The following is a 17351-nucleotide window of genomic DNA, read 5'->3' on the forward strand; positions in this document are numbered from 1 at the left end:
GGGCATACTGAGCATCTCAGCGGCTCACGGAGCTGGCTGTGTGTCCCTGACATCGCAGGATCATGTCTGGAGGTTTAACTGTACTGCATGTCGTCCACCACCGCCTACCTCTCTCCCACATTGTTTCTGCCACTCAGCTGCATGCTGACGACTGAAAGAGAAAAGGATGACAACAACAGGCAGGATTCTATGGGATAAAAAAAGGTATGCGTTGATGGGAATGTATATATGTCAATATTTCCTGGAAACCAAAGAAGTGTGACGGCCAAACTGCACAAAATATTTCCAAAGCACTATGTCACTTTTCAAGGCCTGTGTAATAATGGCCTTACAATTTTTATGTATTTATCTATTTGGTCTCAGTATAGTGTTATATGAATTTCTCACTTGCATAGCATTGCATAGCATCAACTAGGCCTGTGATTCCTGTTCAGAGGCTCTTCAAATAACAGGGTTCTGAGGTGCTACATGCACACATTATTATTATTATTTTTTTTTTTTTGAAATCATTTAACTATTCACTTGGGAAGATTGATATATTTTGTCTGTTCAATGTTGTTCAGCTCTTTAATAGTTTGTATTGAAAACAAACTCTCCTCCTGACTATACATCCTGATATACTGATGTATTTGATATCAAAATTATCCTCCATTTATCTGGTGAAATTTGGGTTGACAAGTTAAACCAATCCATTAGACAAAACTGCTCTTGGTGTTATCCACAACACTGACTTCCACACTCATCTGAGTGACAATGGTAACTAAAATCTGTGGAGGGATGATTCCTGGAGGAAAAGACAGCTTCACTGACTAGTAGTCAATATATATAATACTTTTCAGTGAACCTATGAACTTATTGTAGACCAAGGAATAATGTGGAACCATTGGCAGGGGTTTGTATTACATCACTCGAGTTAGCATACAAAACAAACAAAATGGGGACCCACTTGCAAAAATCATCGCCTGTGGCTAATGGTTAAAAACTCCACAGGGTACCTTTAATTCATAACTTCACCAGTGTGGTGGAACTGATTATTGAGTTTCTCCATGTGTTTTTGTGGTTAGGCACAAACATTTTCATCATCATGCTTGTAACAGAGGTTACAGGGCAATCAGACCATCAGCATATGACACACCTGCCTATTGTTTTCTATGATGTTTCTAAGTTGAAACAAGTGCTGACGCATGTCTGTCCTATTTCCTGCCATCAGCGTTTCAGTGCTACAGCACAACAGCAATTTTATCCCATCTGCACATCCTTTCACCATCATTTTTTCTGTTCATGGTACATCTAGTGTAAAGGTCACATCACAAATGTCAAATGCAACTTGATGTGGTGTGTGTTGCACTAGTGTATGTGCAGTGAATTGCCTGGGTGTTTGAGTTTATACAGAGTGGGAGTAAATAACCGTACCTCACAAAACTAAAGGCAGAAGTTCGTGTACAGTATTGGTGCTGTGAATCAACATTCACACCTCCACCTCATTAATTTGCACAAATGGGCAAAAATGACTAAACTGAGCACTTCAATATGAGAGTGATGTATTTTTTGTTTACTTTATCACCTGATTTTTTCTTTTTTTTTCTCCACAAAGCTGCTGGCACAATGTTTAGCTCCTCAACACTGTGAAATTCTCATTCCTCACAGCAGATTCCAGCCCTTGTGACTAGTTTCTGCTTTCCCAGACAATTAGAACTCACACCTCTTTGACTGTCCAATTAGAGGTACACTCAGTGGTTTAGATATAGCACCCAGTAGCACATCCAAAAGCTTAAATTGCTCCCCAAGTTGTGTGCTCAATGGTCATCATTTTAAACTCTATGAACTGTGCTGAGGAACAATGACATCTATGTACATAATGACAGATTATTAATCTCAAGACACTTTGTTCTGTCATCTTGTGTTATCCTTATGTGTTCCATGCTATCTTCCGCATAGCTATATCTTCAGTAAAATGAAGACAGCTGTTTTCTTGAAAATGAAAAAAAAAGGCTTATTACACTGTAATGTTCATGTTTGTTACCAGAGTGAGAAATTGAAAAACCTAAACCCCTCTAACTATATTATGTTCTCTATAGATGCACTATCTGAAACAGAACTGATTGCAGACAGAATATACTACATACTATAACTAGAGAGACATTTTAATCTATCAGATGGCTGGACTACAGATAACAGTTTTGCAAAAATTCACAGCCTCCCCCAAATGAGACTGTAGTGAGTACTTCAGTAAAGGTCTAAATCTGTCATTACAACAATACTGCCAGCTATAATTTCTCAGCAGCTCTTCACAATGTGCCAGTGCCTTGTTTTTCCTCTTAGTCCCCGAGGTTTAGGAGTTATTATTATTACACGATAAACTGGGACAAAATGCATATAGTCTTTTTCAAACGGACTCCATGTGATCACATGGAAATCTGTTAGCTGAAAAGACAGTTCACTCTGAACAGATTTATTTTGGTCTTTATCACCATTATGGTGGCAGGCTTCATCAAACCATAATTGACTTCTGAAATAACCTTGTTCCTTATTACTTATGCACTTGGGAGTCCTTCATTCATTTGTTACATTACTTTTCTGTGTCTACTGCTTATGCCCTTGACACCAGAGTTCCTATTGGGACATCATACTGTACTGCTGAAATAATAGTGTGTCTTAGTGCTTAAGTGCCTGGCACACTGTCTCCTTAGCACATTGTCTCACTAATGCTTTTGGTGAAATACACACAAGAAAAGAGGGTAGCCATACTGTCATCATTAAAGGGTCAGTTCACCCAAATTTTAAAATGTTTTCAAAATAAGTTACCACTTTGTTAGCTATGCCCAATTGACAATGGGTGAGAGGCAGGGTACACCCTGAACAAATCACCAGTCTATCGCAGGACTGATATATATAGACAAACAACCATTTATTCTCACATTCACACCTTACTTAACTTGTCTTTAGACTGCAGGAGGAAGCTGGAGTACCCAGATGAAACCCATGCAGACACAGGGAAAACATGCAAACTCCACAAAGAAAAGCTCCAGGGCCTTCTTGCTGTGATGCTAACAGGGCTAACCACTGCACCACCGTGCCGCCTAACCTGGTGCCTGCCATGTTGACGACTGGCTCATGGGTCTATGTGACACATGATCCAGTCACTTTTATTTCCACTTTCTTCCAGAAATCTCCAACAATCAGATAACCAACTCATTGATAAAGACCAAACGAAAAAAAATGCAAGCAGAAAACAGCACATGTGCAGAGGTGACAGACAGCTACTTTAAAAGTTCGCATTCAGTTTTTCCTACATTCATTTTCTACAGCAAGCTAATGGAAATGCTGCTGTCCATAGAGCCTACAATGTCAGATAGTATGTATATAGGTACGTACAGAATAAATGATGAAATGAAAATATGCACTCACTCATAGAGGAGATTGCGCATGGGTCACTCTATGAACCATGCTATGAGCTTTATGCTATGAGCGTTATGCTGTTGTACTCAATGTGAACTTTTCATGCTGCGTTGTGATCAAATCATCATTTATCCTGAGACCTTTTAACTCAAATGACAGTAGGCTAGATCAATCTGAAGTCTGGCTATCCAGATAATTAATTTAATTCATCTTTTTTTTTTTTTTTTTTTGCATAGCAAAGATGTGCTTGGGAATGAACGCTCATTAGCAAATGAGTTAAATTTTCACTTTTGTTAGGAACTGTCTGACACCATTTTCAGAAACGGAAATTTTTGTGATCTGTGATGTGACTTGGCTGACTGCAGGTTTGTAAGTGTTGTCAAATCTTGGAATCCCATCTAAAAGAATGCTGCTACCATTACAACACTACAAACCAAAAACTAAATGATGATACTTCCCCTGCAGATAGGTGAGTAAATATATCCATGTTAGTGGAAATGCAAGGGGATTTTATTTCTCAGTTGTTAGCTGACTTTTTCAGCCACCCATTTATTAAATTCAAAGTTGTAATTATATGTTTTACTTGTTTATTTGTCGATTAACTTATTAAGTAATAATTAGTTGTAGTACTCTGCTGTTGGACAAAACAAACTCTAAATGTGTGTCTTTGGAAAAAAATAAGCGTTTGCCGATGTATAAAGTCTGTGTTCGATTGTTGGAGACATTTACTGACTATGCAAGACATGTATCCTCACTGTGCAGCATTGTGTAGGTCTATATGTACTGGATATTTACTCACTTAAATCATTTCAAAAAGTCAGAAAAATACAGCTAAGGTTGACTTACATCAGCTTATTCATATTCATGATTGGTAGTTTTCTGCAACCCTCAAGTTTCAGAAAAGACAGAAAACTGTAGATTTTTTTGGAGCCAGGTATGCTTGCTTTGATTGATTACTGGTGTAGCTGCAAGTCCAATGCAAGTCCTCATATCTTCACATCAACCATGTCACTTATTTAAATGGCAGTCTTTTGTCAGCTTGTGGCCTATTGAGTGAGCAATTGATGTCTTCAAATCGAAAGATTGCTGTGAATCATTCAGTGTCAAACATGATCTATATGATTTTTCAAGTTATTTTATGACACTTTTCATCTCTTTCTGTTTTTGTCTAAACAGTACAAAGCAGTAAAACCCCTACGTGTCCTCAGAGAGTTTGTCTCTGGTGACCTAAGCATCATGTTTTATGCATAAGTTAAATGCAACATTTCCTGGGTGAGTTGTAAACAGAGAGATAGAGTGTATACTATACATATTATGTGTGCATGGGCATATGCACTTGCACTTGTGCTTACAATATGTTAATTGTGCAAACAGTTGTACAATGCAATGCCACGTGACCACTAAAGGCCTGCTTCAGGTGAGCAGGGAAAAAAATATCATGTTTTAAAGATGAGCTACATCCAATGGTGTGTATGTGTTTGTGTGACTGCTGAAATATTAATGCACTGAAAAACAGAAGGAACATCTGTGTAAGTCTTCCTCCTGTGTGTTAACATGTCCCTTAAAGGAGACAACTGTGGGATGGCATCATTTGTTTGTATTTGTATTGAAACATGATAATGCACTATAGTGAACGTATAAGCTGAAACTTTCTGTCTTGAAATCTCTTTTGTTCCTTGTCACACTGCACTTTCAGTCTGTGTAGGAAACACAATGTAAAAAAAAAAAAATAAAAAAAAAAATCTGTATATAAATGCATGTGAAAATAAAAAGAGCAACTAAAACTCAGTTTTGTGTATGTGTCTGTACACTCAGCCAATAAAGTTGATTCTGATGAAAGTCAAGCGCTATGGCCAAAGTCTCATGACTTATGAATCAGGTAAATTTAGACTTGAATTAACAAAATCAAAAAAGACTTAAACACCAATGACTTGTGATTCTTTTAATACTATGTAAGAGAGGATGGTGCATTTGGCAGTGCTTTGACTTTGCTGAGACTTGACTTGCAGCTTGGTGGCTTTGGGTCTTGACCTGCAACTTGTTGGTCTTGGGACTGGACTTGGGAGTTGTTGGTCTTAACTTGGGTCTTGACTTAGGAACCTGTTGGTCTTGGATTGGAATTCCATAGCCAGGACTTAGGGACTTACCCATGACTTGCAAAACAACGACTCTGGCCACCTCTGGGCCATTTGCTTTGGAAATAGATATATTTCTGTTAGGAACACTAGAAAGCTAGTAGTATAGAGTATGAAGATGGAAATATAATTTTACTATACAGTAAGTAGTACAAGGATGGACCAATGGTAAGTACTGGTTCCTCATAGTAATAGGGTCCTGGAATTGAAACTGATCCTTCTGTTCTCTGAGGAGTTTTGTATCTGCAAGGGTTTCATCCTGCGGTGCAAAGACTTGCTTATCAGGTGAACTGTGAATCTGAGTGTGATTGGTTGTCTGTGTAAATGTGTTATCTCCATGATAGACTGAAAACTGTCCAGGCTGTACCCTGCATTTCATCCAATCTGTACTGGGATAGCCTCCAGCACCCCCGAGACCCAGTGCAGCATATGGAAAATGGATGGATGTAGCAAAGAGATGCTCCTGATTTGGCGACACATGGAATACATAACAACATGCCAAATTTCATCTCTCATCTCGACCCAATCTCAAATAATCTCCCAAACCCCAGCCTAGATCCAAAACATATAGAACCCCAATGTATACTTGTGTGATGGGCCACACTGCCTGGGTGAAATTCTACTACATGTCTACTGTCATGCCTTTCTCATTTATAAATCTGAGCCAGCACTGCCGGCTGGAGCCTGATCCCAGCTGTCATTGGGCAAGAGGCAGGGTACACCCTGTATGGATCGCCAGTCCATTGCAGGGCCAACACATAAAGACAAACAACCATTCACACTCACATTCGCAACCTACGGGCAATTTAGAGTTATCAGTTAACCTAAGCTGCATGTCTCTGAACTGCGGGAGGAAGCCTGAGTAGCCGAAGTGAACCCACACAGGCACAGGGAGAACATGCAAACTCCACACAGAAAAGCCCCAGAACCCTGGAACTCAGAAGCCTGTGACATGACAGTGCTAACCACTGCACCACTGTGCCGCCTGCCGCATATCCTATATCACCAAAATGACAACAATCATTTCTTGAGCCGCTGTTTCTTTCTTGGATGACTGCCCATTTCAGAGCAGATCCTTAGATCATTGATAGGTAACATGATTGAATGAGGCCCAGGCAGCCATGCACCACTCTGAGATTCTATATTAAGTGGCGATAAAAACAGTACTACCACAAGACTCAGCTTGGGACAGAGTTTATACTAAAAATGCCTGAGGGGTAGTTGTGAAGCAGAGAACAGCTGCATTTATCATTTACTTATGTAAAACAGTGAGTATATTGTAAGTTTGAAAGCCATGTGAGCAGACAGCCAGCAATGTGTCAACATCATCATGCATATGTCAGTTTACACTGGAACACCGAATGTCAAGGCTCAGTGAATCACACACGATGCGTGATGTATATGCCTATAACTGAAAATTGTAGCTAGTAAATACTCATCCAAGGAGAAAGGAAGTTGTGGGGCTTCACAGCATGCAATCAAAACCCCTGGCTGCACTGACATTTGTTTTATCCTTGTCTTTCTGTTTTCTGTGGAGAAATTCAACACTGTGGGAACTGTAGGAAGCAGATGGCATCACTACCAGTGAAAGCAGGTAAGAACATCCAACGGCAATAACAGCAACAAGAGGAATCTTCAGTATATAGCCTTTAACAGCATCATCAGTGTACAGTAATGACAAACATAATGATGGTTAAAAAGGCCACCAAATCAGTACAGTGAGATCTGAACTTGCATTATTGGTTTTCACACTTATCTTTCCATTGACTTTCATATGGAATCACACAGCCTTGAAAATTCACTCCATGTTTACCTGCTCCTCGCTACCACTGTCATTTGTGCTGTGCAGGCAGCATTCAGTGACTTTTTTTTGCCTAAAACATGGTGCTAATGAGAGTTGTGAGAATCAGTCAACACAGAGAAATTAAGGGCTAGAGAACCAAAATAATGATATGAAAGATGCTAAAATGCTCCATAGAGTTGAGACAAACCACAGCCGGTTAATAATTCTGTATTAAATCATCATTACGAGCATGGTTAATATAGCAGTATTGGTAATAGCAGCTTCACTGTCCCAAGTCAGGTTGAGTACACTTCTACTTTCATCTGATTTGCTGATATGGCTGCTGTATGATTATAAACATATTATCTTCTTACATTCCTGGTTCTTCCCTCTCATTCCCTCTCTATCTTACTCTCTTTTTTTCTCTTTTTTCTCTCTTTTGTCTCTTTGCTGTCCCACTGTTTTTTTTTTTTTTTTTTTTTTTTTTGCCATTCTCCTTTTTCTATGCTCTAACTCTAACTCATTGCTGTTATCATAACACTATCTCACTTTTCGCTCAGACTTCCCTCTTTTTTCTCCTCCTCTGTCACTTTCTATTTCTATCTACTGTGCTCTGTCTTCCATTCCCTTGTCTGTCTACATCACACTATCTTTCTCTTGGCTTTTCTACCTCTTTCACTTTCTCACGGCAAGAAAACAACTAAATCAATCTCAAGTCTCTCTCTCTCTCTCAACATGTGAGCCTGGTTCCTTCTTTGATTCTGTCATTCTCTTCAGTTTCAGTGTATTTGAGACAGGACCATAAGATAAGATAAGATAAGATAAGATAAGATAAGATAAGATGGACTTTATTTATCCCAGTTGTGGGAAATTCACTCATTACAGCAGCAAGAACAAAACAAGAGTGAAGAATAGACTAAAGATAAAAAAATATATAATGTCAAAGAGGCACAGAAGGATAAAAATTAAAGTGCAGAAGAGCAGCATAAAAACTCTGTAATAAAGGTAAATGTGCAGTGGGAACTGTTGGGTGTCTCTCTGTAAATACCTATTTTAAAGAGTAGCGGTGCCTTGAGATGACTTTTGTTGTGATTCAGCACTATATAAATAAAATTGAATTGAACTGAACTGAAAGTTTGTATTACAGAAAAATTGTGATAATCATTGAGAAAGATGAAAGTATGTGCAAATAAAGCGACCGGAAAGTGGAGTCCAGAGTTGCAGGTTTATTGTTGGGTCAGTCTGGTGTTGTACAGCCTGATGGCTGTTGGAATAAATGACCTGCGGTAGCGCTCCTTCTTACACAACGGATGAAGCAGTCTGTTGCTGAAGGAGCTACTCAGGTCTCCCAAAGTCTCATGCAGGGGGTGGGAGGGGTTGACCATGATAGATGTCAGCTTGGTCAACATCCTCCTCTCACCCACCTCCTCAATGGAGTCCAGAGACCAGTCCAGGACAGAGCCAGCACGTCTGACCAGCCTATTTAGTCTCTTCGTGGAGTTGATGTGCAGATGGTTCATTACACACCAGTTGACAAAGTTGGCGATGACCTCTCTGTACTCCAGATCATTCCCCTGAGAGACACACTCAACAATGGCTGTATTGTCAGAGAACTTCTGGAGATGGCAACTGTCAGTGTTGCGTCTGAAGTCCAATGTGTACAGGGTGAAGAGGAAGACTACCACATCAGGTCACCAGTCACAAAGTCTCACATTCTGCGGTCTGTTGGTGAGATAGTCAGTGGTCCAAGCAGCCAGGTTACAGTCCACTCCAGCTCCTTCCAGCTTCCCCCTGAGCAGAGATGGTTGGATGGTGTTGAAAGCACTGGAGAAATTGAAGAAGGTGACCCTCACAGTGCTCCCAGCATTCTCCGGGTGTGAAAGGCATCTGTGCAGCAGGTAGATGACAGCGTCTTCCACACCAATGCCAGATCTATGGGCGAACTGCAGGGGATCTCGGCGCACACCAGGTGTTGGAGGTGGCACAGAACGATCCTCTCCATTTTCTTCATCAGGTGAGGTGGTTATGACTACCAGCCTGAAGTGTTTTCGGCTCAGTCTTTTGAACTGGAACCACGTATGATGTTTTCCACAGGAGCGGAACTCTCTCCAGACGGAGGCTCAAGTCGAAGATGTTCAGAAAAAACCCACAGAGCTGATCTGAACCGTCCTTGAGAAGTCTGGCACTTCCTCGCCTTGATATCCCTCAGCTCTCTTCTCACCTGGTCAGATGTAATGGAGAAGTGTTTGGGGGGTGCTGAAGGTGACAGGGGAGGAGGAGGAGGCATTATATAAAATATACATATTCAAAATTTGGCAAATAAGTATTTATATTCAAGCCATATTGGAATGGATGGGTAAGTGAAAGTGAGAGTGTTTTTGTGTTTGTTCTTTGGTCACACATTGTTCCTCAGGCTGTGGCATTTATCAGCACATTGGCCAGTCAGATACGTTATTTGCTTCAGTGACATATTCATAGTTTACAGTTGCCATCCTGCTTTGTGTTTGTCTCTCAGTTGAGGCTGAAATAATTAAGTTCAGCTCAGTTCAGTTGGTGCATTATTGTTATTATGACACAGCGGTTCCATATACTGCCATAACAGAGGGTGACAGAATGAATTATACTCACTAGAGAACAATAGCAATCAATTATTACAGATTATCTACATATAGTGCCATTCTTCTTTCTGTATTGTTGCCCTTTTCCCTTTATTTGCACTAGTAATTAAATTTCCCAGCTAAGGTTTTTTTTTTTAAGCAACACAAAACTTGGTATGCAGTTGTCTGATGCTTGTCATCAGACAAGCATCAGACAACTTTCATGCCGGATTAAAAATGGTTTGCTTTGCCTCTGCTCAGGGAATGTTATAGTATTATAAGTGGATGCAAACAAAAGTTAATTCTAGGCAGAGTGTTGAAAATGCTTCAACAGAGATAAAAGGAAATAGAAGATGGAACCTCAGAATTTAACAGAAAGAACTGGACTTAATGGGAAGCTGTGAGATCCAAGCTTTCACACAAACAAATAGGGTCACGCTTCATACGCTAGATGCAGGTACCTGGACAGTTTGTACGAAGGCTGTGTGTAATGAAGAAACACTCACTGCCTCAACACTTCTGCAGTCAGATAAACAACGTTGAAAATGTAATTCAATCACAAAAAATATCAAACTCATAAAGTTTAGTTTAGTTTCATTCATATTAATGAAATAACCCTTGAAAGTTCTTAGAATGGCGAGCACTTTTGACACTGTGTGTAATAAACTGTAAAACTTGCAGGGGCCACAGTAAGTTTTATACCATGCACACAGTATGTAATAGTTGATATTACATGATTGTATGACTGAAAAAAATACACACACACTATAACATAATTTAGATGTAGTTAATTAATGACCCAAAAATATAAGATGCAGATAAGGATCTATGAGGCAAGAATGACTTGTACCCTGCAGGCATGCTTTTCTCACTTGCTCCCTGCTTGTTTATCTGTGGTGCTTCATACAGTAGCTCCAGCCATGACAATATTCAGTAATCTGTGGAACTGTTGTTTGATATATTAATGAGACGAGAGGAGAGAAACTCTGAGAGAGCAAAAGCCTGACTGAAGATGTGAGTAACGGGGAAAAAAAGGATACCAGGAGACATAAACACACAGCAACCGATGCAACACATTTGTCAATCTCACCTATTTTATTTGTGTGACTGAGCGAAATGCACACAAGACGCACACAAAGTGCCCGAGACGAGACATTCATCTACCTGTCCAATTCTGAATCTAGCTGAGTGAGATATCGGCATCTCTCCATTTAGCTTCAGCCACGGTCGAGACCAAGATAGCATCTGCCCTTTCTAGAGGCCGGCACAAATCCATAGAGCGCTGTGACAATTATCGGCAATCAATGTCTATTTACCTGCCATTCACAGTGAGTGAATACTGCTGTCTGAATAAAGCCAATGTCTATCTTAGTTTTGTGAATAAAAGGGCAGGGATGTGTATGAGGGAGCTTTTTTTTTCTCAAAACAAGGGCAAATGTAAAATGCAGAGGAATCATTAAATTGATTGCAAAAGTTGTGAATGGATGACACCTGTGAAATGAGGTCTTTCTGTCATTGTGATCACATTCAGTCACATGTTGTAAAACTGAAGTTTGACATTCTTTGTTAGATATCATTTGTATTACACCACTGAACGCTCCTAGTTTATTTGTATTTACACTTCTGTCTCATCCTGTCACCTCTGCTCTCATTTATTATTTCCCATTATGACAATATACAAAACCTCAGAGGAGGGGTGTTGACTTGTTCCAACTCAATTTGATGTATGCAATCCTTAGTGACTCTCACTGCCCAGGCTTCCTTCTAAGAGGGCGTTTCTAACCTTTTTCTAACCCCTGCTGTTCTGAACCCCCCTTGCTATGTAGACCCCTTATTCTGCAAATATCTGCACCTGTCAAACCTCATGCCAAAGACAGTAATAAGGTGAGTCACCTCCACCTTCAAGTTTTATTCAATCCTGGTTGATCTGGCAACATGCATGGTTACTGTTTAATACAACACCATACACTCATTCTGCAGCTACTTCGTCAGGAATATAAGGAGCAGCTGGTAAATCTGTTTCTAGTGCAGCCAAACAAACTCATGTAGTTTTAACAAAATTCAATGAATAACTGGCCATTGTGTGGCACACATAGTTCACAAAATCACAGCAGCATGACACAATAGTGGGTTGTACCTGAGGAACAAGTGACTTGTATGGTTGTTTGGATTGGAGGACTTGTTGCAGGAATAATATAATATCTCAAAATGAAGTGTCAAGAAAAGATCTTTTTGACAATAAAAACCGCTGTATACAAAGGTTGCATGTATTGTATGTATAAATACCAACCAGGTTGCAGGTTGCTTGATAATAAAGGGGCTACCAATTGAGAAGGTTCTTGTTGAATTCAGACATGCTCCATCTGCTCAAAATTGAGACTTTGTTGCATCTTGGGTTAACGCTATGTGTGGTGATTTCAGTGAAAATATGCGGAAACACATCTGATTATTTCTCATAATTAGCAGCACTTGCAAGGACACACTCACTATCAATCTCATTGGCCTCGTTGTCTCACTGGCTCATCGTGGGATTGTCCCTTGCAAAAGTAGCCACAATTCAAGGAAAAAAAAAACAAACAAACACACAAGCAAACAAAAAGCCTCTCCTTCAACAAGTGTCCAACTTCTTCTACCACCATTCTTGTCAGTCTGACTTGTTAAGCACCTGTTGTTCTCCAGTTACTGGGGAAAGAAAAGAATAAATGTTCTGCAATCAGGGTGTTTATGCCTTACTAATTTTTGCATTTCAATTCAGACCAATAGACATAGCCATGAGGAAGTACAATGGGAAGAAAATATCCTGTCTGTACTTTGCTCTTGCCCTTTTACAACCATCAAAGAACTGAGGGGAACAATTGTGGTAACTTCTCCACTGTTTGTATTATGTGTAAAAAACAAACTTTACAAACTTTAGGATCATCTGGGTCCTTTCAGGGAGGGAAAAAAAACAAACAAACAAAAAAAAAAAAACAAGACTGTCTCATCTTACACACATGTAGGTCTAATTTAGTCTCTTTTATATCTGTTTTTTTCTCACAGCTGCTAATCGTGACAGGCTGCAAAGAGTGGTGACATTGTTTTGCCTTGTTAGTGATGCTGTGTGCTCTTGGCAGAATTTCAGGCTATTTCACAGTGCCTGAAAATTCTTTGTTGGAACACCATGACAAGGAGTATTCTGGCATCAAGACGAGAGTGGAAATTAAGCTATCGCTCACCTCTGTGCAGGGAGATGCTGTTGTTCAGACTGCTGGTGAATCAAAGGGAAAAGGCCTTTTACTGGTAGATGTTGAGTTGTTTTTTGGCTTTAAAATTGTTGTGTAGTTCAACCTTATAGTGCAGATCTTCAATCAGACTACTTCCCAATCAGGTCCAGATTGTGAAATAGTGCAACTGGACTCACCTACCTGGGCCATTGGCATAATTAGCCTGTGGACCCCTTTTGGCCCCGCTGGTTCCTCCCACCATTTTTTGTGTTATGCATACAGTCCAGGTGGTAAGTATTTGGACATTGCACAGTTTTGATGCTCCTGTATACCTCTGCATTCATCTCGTTGCTTCTGTCAGCAGCGAAATCAATAAATGCTTGTGTGCCAGTTCCTCTGGCAGAAATACACTGATCAGCCACAACATTAATGCAGCTGACAGGTGAAGTGAATAACATTGATCATAGCAGAACAATGTGCCCATCACACCAAAAAAAAAAAAAAAAAAAAAACTCTTCAGAAATGGCTTAAGGAGCACGCCGAAGAGCCCAAGGCATTGACCCAGCTTTCAAACTCCCCAGATACCAATCTTGTTCTGGCGCATCCCACAGATGCTTGATTGGGGTTGCGCCAGAACAAGATTGGATGAACAAGTCAGATCCATGAAAGCTCCAGCCCCTTCACAGGACCCAAAGAATCAGCTGCTGATGTCCCGGCGCCAAATACCACAAAACACCCACAGGGGTCTTGTGTCCATGCCCCAACAGGTCAGAGCTGGTTTGGTGACATGAATATTGGGCAGGTGGTTTAATGTTGTGACTGGTAAACATGTTTTTATAGTCAATATTATCTTAATATTAGTGGCTGATCACTGTACATGTCCAAGCCATAATGGAACCAGCACCATGTTTGACAGATGAGGTGGTGGCTATGGGTCATAGGCTGTTCCTTTTTTAATCCACACGCTTCTCTTTCCATTAGTTTGTGGTTTGTTTTTTGTTTCATCAGTCCATCGGACTTGGTTTTCATGAATGTTTTTCTTTTTTATTTTTTTGTGAACTGCATCCTGGCCTTTCTGTTGTTGAGGTTTACCAGGTGTTTGCATCTTGTGGTGAATCCTCTTACATGGAGTCTTCTCTAGATCGCTGATAAGGAAGGATGTATCTCCTAGAGAGCATTATTGACTTGCTGTGCAGTCATAACGGGTCTTTACTCACCATGCAAATGATTTTTCAGTCATACACAAAGCTTTGCTCCTCTATTTACTACATCATTGTGCCATTTTCTAGTTTTCCTGTGCAACAGTGAAACATGTAAAATGAGAAACAATGCATACATGTATTCAAACATAATTGTTTGTGATTTTATTTAATTGATATCAGCCTCACAGTTAACTAATGCTGCAGCATTAAATTAGAATGTAGTTTCTCATTGAATAATAGAAAATAATGATTGTTATTACTTTTTTATTTAAACAATGTGAGCCTGCACTGTAAACAAATACACCAAGGCTGCCCTCTAAACATCTATGATTCAATTAGTCAAGATAGTCAGGTACAGCCATATTCCCAAAGAAATCTGCAGTTTAGCAAATTATCCTGTCCTGTTGCAGTTGCACACTTGGTAATCCAACTAGTTGGTAATCCATTGGTGAGAATTGCAAACACAGGGTCATCCCATTTTTTCTAAGTTTTGCCTCATTATGACAGCCAAGTCAAAATAAATAAAGAAAGAAATAAAGAAATCAGTAGTGTGTGAGATCAGAAAGAAATATTTATACATTGTCTTGATTCTGCAAATACAGATGGTCCCTTAAATGCACTTCAGAAATTTTTAAGGATGATCCAGGAAGATGTTTTGTGTCATGTGAAGGAATGTTCTGGGCATTTTTTTTAATGACCTGTCAGAGAAGCTAAATTTGAGGAAGTGAAACTTGTGTGATTGTATGTGTGTGTGAATCTTAATGCAATGACAGAGGCAGACACAGACCAGCGAAGGCAACACAAACACACAAACACACACACACACACACACAAAGCAACAGAGATACGCTGACTCTCACATACAAGATTTTTTTTCCAAAGACACAGAATCACAGAGGAACTTTTTCACATGCAAACACACAGAGGCACACATGAAACCAGAGAAACACACGCACCAACACAAACACACACACATAGGTCTACTCTTCAGTGAAAAGTGCTGCTGGCATAAACAAAACCAGCACACAAAGTACAGGGAGGAGTAATGCACAGGCATGAAAACGGGACACTGACTATGTTTGACAGAACAACGAATGTGTGTGTGTGCATGTGCGTGTGTGTGTGTGTGTGTGCGTGTGCGTGTGAACCTGCTGTGAGTGCAATTGAGATTCTAAGGTCACAAGCCTTGTAGAAATATTTCACTTCAAACTAAAGACACCCCTCTGAGAACACACACACAACACACACACACACACAGAGAAATGTAGACGCCTCAGAAGTAGTTTAAGCCAGCAGACCTCCACATATAGGACACAGAAGAGAGGAGGAAAGGAAGATGAATTGAGAGGAAATGGAAGCAGAGGAGCGGAAAAGCAGAGTGGAATGGAGAGGAAAGAAATGGGAAAAAAGTGAGACGGCTAGAAAAAAAGAAGGCAAACGGGAAAGAGGAGGAAGCCAGTGAAGAGGACGACAAAGAGAAGACAGCAGTGACTCCATGAATAAAAGTTTAATCTACCTCCCACAAGATACAATAAGTTTCTCATGGACATGCACTGTGTACAATGTGACCAAAGTTAATTCTGACCTACACAAATTCTTTCAAAATTTTACAGAGTGGAGTGAACAAAAATCTAAATCTAAAAACTGTTGAAAATGATGTTAGAGTGACATTTAGAAAGACATTTAGTTTAATATCACAAACTGAAGCAGGTAGCAGCTATAGATCACTGTACGTCTCTAAACAGATTTTTGCTGTTTTCTCACCATTCATCCAACAGGAAAATATTTGCTGCAAAAATGACCATCTATACAATGAACACTGAGCACAGTCTGCCGCAGCTCAGACAAGAGTCCATCACACAGGCCAGCAAAAGGCACGAAGCTTAGCAGGTCATCAGAGCTCTCAGCAGATGCAAATAGTGGATGTTCACTGTTTAGGCAGGGGATGTCTTTGAGCAGATAGCAGTTGGATGTTGCATTTAATGACTGTATATAATAAACAAAACAAGAAGGTAAGATGATACAGGTGATCCCAGTATGATGGTGACTGTTTAAGCCAGTTTCCAAGGCAACTTCAGGACATAGATGGGTGAGCTGGAGGAGAGGAGAGAGAGACTCTGGGTTTCTGCTGCATATACAGTCGAGCAGACCTGGTTTCTTTGATGAGACAAATCCAGGGGTCAACGTACAACAGACCTTGGTGGTTACAGCAAATGCATTTTTACTATTCCAGCTATGTGGGCTTATGTGGAGATCAGGACAGGGGCAAGGAATCCAGAGAAATAGAAGCCTAGAAGCGCTCTCAGTCAGCAAGTGGTTACTTATGTGTCTGGCATGTGGCAGCATCAGTGTTTTGTATTTTGAATTGACACAAATTTACAGTCATGGCTACCTCTGATCTCACTAATGACCTGTGAATGCTACAGAGCTTTGACATAGTTTTGTGAATGTGCAGGTTGGAGAGATGACAAAGAAATTTAGAGAAAGAAGCCGCCAATGGAGTAACACAGAGTCAGCAGGTCCACACAAAGAAACCAGTGACCAGATGGCAGATAGAAATAAATATATATATATATATATATATATATATATATATATATATATATATATACATATATATATATATCTCAAAGCAAATTGGGGATCTCAAATATGCAAGAAATATATTAGGATATCTCTGATATCTCTAACCTATACAAACAGGTTAATGATACACAGGAACGAGCAAGAGTTAAATAAGGAACACTGAAAGTGATAGAATCTTTGGCAACAAGTACACTGATGTGGTTGAATATTTGGGCAGTGCAGTGACCAAAGCAGCAGATCTCACTCTTTTTAGTAAGGTAGATGCACTCCTGAAATGACACACATGCGTCACAAGGTTTGTAAAAGTCTGGAAGTTGTTAGTTCATCAAGGCAAGAGGATCTCCTTTGATCAATATTTTTCTGTGATAAACTGAATGTCTTCAAAGATAGTCAACATTTCCACCACTCATGATGGATAGAGGTGATAGCCAAAACTATGAAAATAA

The sequence above is a fragment of the Lates calcarifer genome, linkage group LG8, assembly GCF_001640805.2.
Source record: "Lates calcarifer isolate ASB-BC8 linkage group LG8, TLL_Latcal_v3, whole genome shotgun sequence".
Lineage (NCBI taxonomy): Eukaryota > Metazoa > Chordata > Actinopteri > Centropomidae > Lates > Lates calcarifer.